This window comes from Dendrobates tinctorius, unplaced genomic scaffold (assembly GCF_039654945.1).
Source record: "Dendrobates tinctorius isolate UK_male_01 unplaced genomic scaffold, ASM3965494v1 ptg000017l, whole genome shotgun sequence".
NCBI lineage: Eukaryota > Metazoa > Chordata > Amphibia > Anura > Dendrobatidae > Dendrobates > Dendrobates tinctorius.
Window position 1 is genome coordinate 14,831,818 of NW_027361685.1, and position 6,918 is coordinate 14,838,735.

The following is a 6,918-nucleotide window of genomic DNA, read 5'->3' on the forward strand; positions in this document are numbered from 1 at the left end:
GCTGGCGTGCCGGCTCCACTTCAGCGGTGTTGAGACTCACTGTCCCGGGGCTTATGTGAGGTTCTCACATCACACGAGCCCTGCACCCAATCAGCAGCAGCTTCACTGTTCCTTCGGACATATTGAACATCAACATGAAGCCAGGGCTGCGGCTGCTCTCTGACGGCCTCATGATGCTTGATTTGTCCGAAGGTGGGGACAGTGACATCAGCGCTGATTGGGCACAGGGCTCACATGACGTAAAAACCTCAAGAGACCCAAGAAAGCAAGTACCAACAACCTTTTTAAACATCAAAAATCCCACACAGGGAAAAGTCATTATTATACCTAGAGTGTGAGAAATGAATTACAGGAAAATCGTATTTTGTTGACCTTCAAAAATAACTCAGACGGGGAGAACCTATATATATTATTCACAGATTGTACAAAAACATGATGCACGTGGCGTGCGTTCAAGGATGGAATATTATATGGGAGTTTTATAGGATAAATTCAAGGTGAGAATATTATATGGGAGTTTTATAGGATAAATTCAAGGTGAGAATATTATATGGGAGTTTTATAGAATAAATTCAAGATGGAATATTATATGGGAGTTTTATAGAATAAATTCTAGGTGAGAATATTATATGGGAGTTTTATAGAATAAATTCAAGGTGAGAATATTATATGGGAGTTTTATAGAATAAATTCAAGGTGAGAATATTATATGGGAGTTTTATAGGATAAATTCTAGGTGAGAATATTATATGGGAGTTTTATAGAATAAATTCAAGGTGAGAATATTATATGGGAGTTTTATAGGATAAATTCTAGGTGAGAATATTATATGGGAGTTTTATAGGATAAATTCAAGGTGAGAATATTATATGGGAGTTTTATAGAATAAATTCAAGGTGAGAATATTATATGGGAGATTTATAGGATAAATTCTAGGTGAGAATATTATATGGGAGTTTTATAGAATAAATTCAAGGTGAGAATATTATATGGGAGTTTTATAGGATAAATTCTAGGTGAGAATATTATATGGGAGTTTTATAGGATAAATTCAAGGTGAGAATATTATATGGGAGTTTTATAGAATAAATTCAAGATGAGAATATTATATGGGAGTTTTATAGGATAAATTCAAGGTGAGAATATTATATGGGAGTTTTATAGGATAAATTCAAGGTGAGAATATTATATGGGAGTTTTATAGAATAAATTCAAGGTGAGAATATTATATGGGAGTTTTATAGAATAAATTCAAGGTGAGAATATTATATGGGAGTTTTATAGGATAAATTCAAGGTGAGAATATTATATGGGAGTTTTATAGAATAAATTCAAGGTGAGAATATTATATGGGAGTTTTGTAGAATAAATTCAAGATGGAATATTATATGGGAGTTTTATAGAATAAATTCAAGGTGAGAATATTATATGGGAGTTTTATAGGATAAATTCAAGGTGAGAATATTATATGGGAGTTTTATAGAATAAATTCAAGGTGAGAATATTATATGGGAGTTTTATAGGATAAATTCAAGGTGAGAATATTATATGGGAGTTTTATAGGATAAATTCAAGGTGAGAATATTATATGGGAGTTTTATAGGATAAACCAAATACCAACAGAAAATAAACAAATATCAGTAAAAATAACTCCTCTTCATTAGGTAAAGTATGAAAGAATTGCTCCATATTCCGATACCCGTCGCATCTTGATTTTTCATGATCTTGCGTTGGGTGAAGGCTTATATTTTGTGTGCCGAGCTGACGTTTTTAATGATACCATTTTGGTGCAGATATGATCTTCTGATCGCCTGTTATTGTATTTTAATGCAATAGTGTGGCAACCAAAAAAACTTAATTCTGGCATTGTTTTACATTTTTTCTCATTACGCCGTTTAGTGATCGGGTTAATTCATTTTTTATGTTGATAGATCGGGTGATTCTGAATGCAGCAATACCAAATATGTATATTTTTTTATTGTTTTATTTTAAATGGGGCAAAAGGGTGAATTTGAACTTTTATATTTTTTTTTAAATTTTTTAATATTTTTAAAAACATTTTTTTTTACTTTTGGCATTGTGAAGACATACAGCATTGTTCCTTAATTAACCAGACGACTATTTTTTAGCAAACGAAGAATAATAGAATGTTATCTGTATGTTGGCTTTAAATTTAAGTGTTGATTTCTGGTTGGTCAAGAAAACAGACTTTTGTTTGTGTAAGTCGGTAATATTGACTTTTATTGTGCGCTTATCCTTGATCACTAGTGATGTTTGCTGATATGCTAATTATGCCTTGTGTTATGGAGCCAGTTTGTTGACTTCTAAAGCAGAGAGGGAAAACTAATGCAAATAGTTTAAGTAATCCTACTTGTTCTCATCTCCATTCTTACCCTTTATGTAAATACTGAATGAGGGACACTTGTTAAGTGCGCAAATAGGTTACAGGCCTCTGTATAAAGAGACAAAGAGAGAAACAGCCAGAGAGATTCTGCCAAGACATCCATACATCCCAAAAGGACCAGAGACAGGACGGCAGCCATTTACATCATGGCTCCATCACGAAGGTCACGGATCTATCATTCTATAGGAAACAACCTAGGGGTTTTCAGCCTTGGTTGGAAGAATACAGATCTGCTCCATTGACCATCGCTGAACCATGGATATGTTTGGAGACAGGTTGTGTTCCTCAGATCAACTGGCCTTGCACCTTGTATTGACTCAATGGACTGTCATCTTCCTACACTTGTTGTTACCCCGTCTCTGTGTTCGTGCCACAGGTGGAGTAGTTGACAGCTGACATGTGCCGAAAAAGATGTGGGCTCAGCGACGGAGCCCACATCAAAGGAAGGGAGTCCGACATTGGCGTACATTTATGCCCAATGTCTGAAAGGGATTAAAGGGGATTGTTTTTACAGAGACAGAAGTGGTAATCAATCATGTATACATACAGATAATTACAAAAATACACAGCTTCTAATGGTAAATAGTATAGAGTTAAGACAAGAAAATATCATTTGTGTAAACCATGTGTAGATATAAAAATTCAGGCAAATGTCAAATGTTGTAGCTCCACAAATAATTAAGAGTGGTGTAAGGTATGAAAGTGTGGTGTACTTAATTATTTGTACCAACTGGGGGTCTGTATGTGGGAGAGACAGGGCAAAAACTTAGAACAAGGATGAATTCTCACAACTACACAATAAGAGAAAAAAGAATAGATCTACCTGTGGCAAAATATTTTTGTAGCCCTGATCACAGCACCATGGACATGAAATTACTTGTGTTAAAAAGGTAACTTCAAATCTCAGAGAAACAGAAGGATCTGGGAGTATAAACTCATGACAGCCTTTGACACTCTCAAAGCAGGAATGAATGTGTCGCAGGGATTCATGTCTTTTTATATCAATTAAGGAATTTTCTCCTCAGACCTTGTTGGGTATCACAACACAGAACCAGACCCCTATCAGAGGACAATAAAACTTTCACACTCCTAATATATGAACTGTTCCAGTATTTGTGGCCACCACTGTTTATCCCTCTCCCATAATGATAGTTCTACTTCACGTCATTTGTCTTACCTATTGCATTATGTCTGTGCTATGTGATTCTTCAGATTTTGTATTATTCTATGCCTGAAGAGACCTGAGTAGTCTGGAAAGCTTGCAATGTGTTACCATCTTTTCAGTTAGCCATTAACCCCTTTACCCCCAAGGGTGGTTTGCACGTTAATGCCCGGGCCAATTTTTACAATTCTGACCACTGTCCCTTTATGGGGTAATAACTCTGGAACGCTTAAATGGATCCCGGTGATTCTGACATTGTTTTCTCATTATATATTTTACTTCATGTTAGTGGTAAAATTTCTTTGACATGACTTGCATTTATTTGTGAAAAAAATGGAAATTTGGTGGAAAATTTTAGCGTTTTCCAATTTTGAATTTTCATGCCCATTAATCACACAGATATGTCACACAAAAGACTTAATAACATTTCCCACATGTCTACTTTACATCAACACAAATTTGGAACCAAATTTCTTTTGTTAGGAAGTTATAAGGGTTAGAAGTTGACCAGCGATTTCTCATTTCTACAACACCATTTTTTTTAAGGGACCACATCACATTTGAAGTCACTTTGAGGGGTCTATATGATAGAAAATACCCAAAATTGGTACCATTTTGAAAACTGCACCCCTCAAGGTGCTCAAAACCACATGTCAGAAGTTTATTAACCCTTCTGGTGCTTCACAGGAATTTTTGGAATGTTTTAAAAAAAATTAACATTTAACTTTTTTTCATAAAGACATTACTTCAGATCCAATTATTTTTTTTCCCCAAGGGTAACAGGAAAATTTGGACTGCAAAAGTTATTGTGCAATTTATTCTGAGTACGCTGATACCTGATATGTGGGCGTAAACCACTGTTTGGGCGCATGGTTGAGCTTGGAAGGGAAGGAGCGCCATTTGACTTTTTCAACACAAAATTGGCTGGAATTGAGATTGGACGCCATGTTGCGTTTGGATAGCCCCTGATGTGCCTAAACAGTGGAAACCCCCACAAGTGACCCCTTTTTGGAAAATACACCCCCCAAGGAACTTATCTAGATGTGTGATATGAACTTAGAACCCCCATGTGTTTCACTAAAGTTTATAGCGTCTGGGCGTGAAAATATGAAAATCATTTTTTCCACAAACATGATTTTTAGTCCCCAATATTTTATTTTCCCAAGGGTAACAGTAGAAATTGGACCCCAAAAGTTGTCCAATTTGTCCTGAGTACATTGATGCACCATATGTGGCAGAAAATTACTGTATGGGTGCACAGTGGGGCTCAGAAGGGAAGTAGTGACGTTTTAGAATGCTGACTTTGATGGAATGGTCTGCCGGTGTCATGTCGCGTTTGGAGAGCCCCTGATGTGCCTAAACAGTGGAAACCCCCCACAAGTGACCCCATTTTGGAAACTAGACCCCCCCAGGGAACTCATCTAGATGTGTGGTGAGCACTTTGAACCTCAAGTGCTTCACAGAAGTTTATAATGTAGAGCCATAAAAGTAAAAAAATATTTTTTTCCACAAAAATGATCTTTTCTAAGCCAATTTTTTATTTTCTCAAGGGTAACAGAAGAAATTGGACCCCAAGAGTTATTGTACAAATTGTCCTGAGAATGCTGATACCCCATATGTGGGGGTAAACTACTGTTTAGGTGCATGGCAGAGCTCAGAAGGGAAGGAGCGCTAGATTTTACTGTTATGGTTTGCAGGTGCCATGACACACTGGGAGAGCCCATGAAGTGCCAGAACAGCAGAACCCCCTATAAGTGACCCCATCTTATTAATTACACCTCTCAATGAATTCATCTAGGGTTTGCAGTGATCATATAGACATCATAGGTGTGTCACAGAATTTTATACCATTGGGCAGCCATGCGGAGAGACTCGGGAGAAACGGAGCGCTATTTGCCTATTCAAGTGAATGGGTCTGTGCACATGTCAGTGTGTTTCCACGGACCGTGTGTCCATGAGCAAAACACACTGACGTCGATTTTTAATGTCAGCGTGGGCCACAAAACAGCCAGCATACGTGCACACATAAAACACATGGATGTCATTCATGTGACACGCATCGGCACCGGGGAAGAAGCGTTACAGTAAGCGCTGTTCCCCAGCGCCAGGTGCTGAACACGACTCTCATCATTCTCCCCTGCTTGTGCCGATCGCCACCACAGTACCAGTACCAGAAATATCAGGACATGTGAATGAGGTGTTATAGCGGGTTTTTACGTTTGGCAGCTGTCACACATTAAAAGATGCTTTTCATTGTAAAAATAGTTTTTGCATCACCACATTTTGAGAGCTATAATTTTTTGACATTTTTTGATCGCTTTTTATTCTGATTTTTGGATGCAGAATGAACAAAAACCATCAATTCATGAATTTCTTTTGGGGGGGGGGCGTTTATACCTTTCCAGGTGTGGTAAAATTGATAAAGCAGTTTTATTCTTCGGGTCAGTACGATTACAGCAATACCTCATTTATATCATTTTTCATGTTTATACAATAAAAACTATTTTATATAAAAAAATAATTATTTTTTCATCGCTTTTTTCTGAGAGCTATAACTTCTTTATTTTTCCACTGATGACACTGTATGGGGGCTTTTTTTTGCGGGACAAGATGACGTTTTCAGCGGTACCATGTTTATTTATTGATCACGTGTTTTTCCACTTTTTGTTTGGCGGTATGATGACAAAGCGTTGTTTCTTGTCTTTGCTTTTATGGTGTTCACTAAAGGGGTTACCTAGTGGAACAGTTTTATAGGTTGGGTCGTTATGGACGTGGCAATACCAAATATGTGTACTTTTACTGTTTAGAGTTTTTTTTAATTCAAATATTTATTTAATGTTAGAATAAATATTGACATTTTTATTATTATTTTTTATTTATTTTTTTTTATATTTTTACAATTAGTTACATTTTTTTTTATTTCATTCTATCTTTTACACTTTGTCCCGCTATGGGACAGTCATTTTTTGCAGGCTGATCGCTTCTATGGCAGGCAGATGAAGCAGCATCCCCATGCTATAGAACAGGGGTGGGGAATCTTTTTTCTTCCAAGGGCCATTTGGATATTTATACCATCCTTCGGGGGCCGTACAAGCTCCGCCCACAAAGTACATCCTGACTCTGCCACTGGTTTCATGACTTAATCTTTCATTGCATGCCCTTCAATGTTCAGTAGTGAACACTGCGTGTGTGTGCTAACAGAGCAAGAAGAAATTAATGAGCTTCTAGCAATCAAAATACAGCTCCCTGCCCAAGAATGCAGTCCCTGAGAATCTGCTCGGGGGCCTGAAAAAAGGTCATCGAGGGCCGTAAATGGCCCTGGGGCCTGAGGTTCCCTACCCCTGCTATAGAA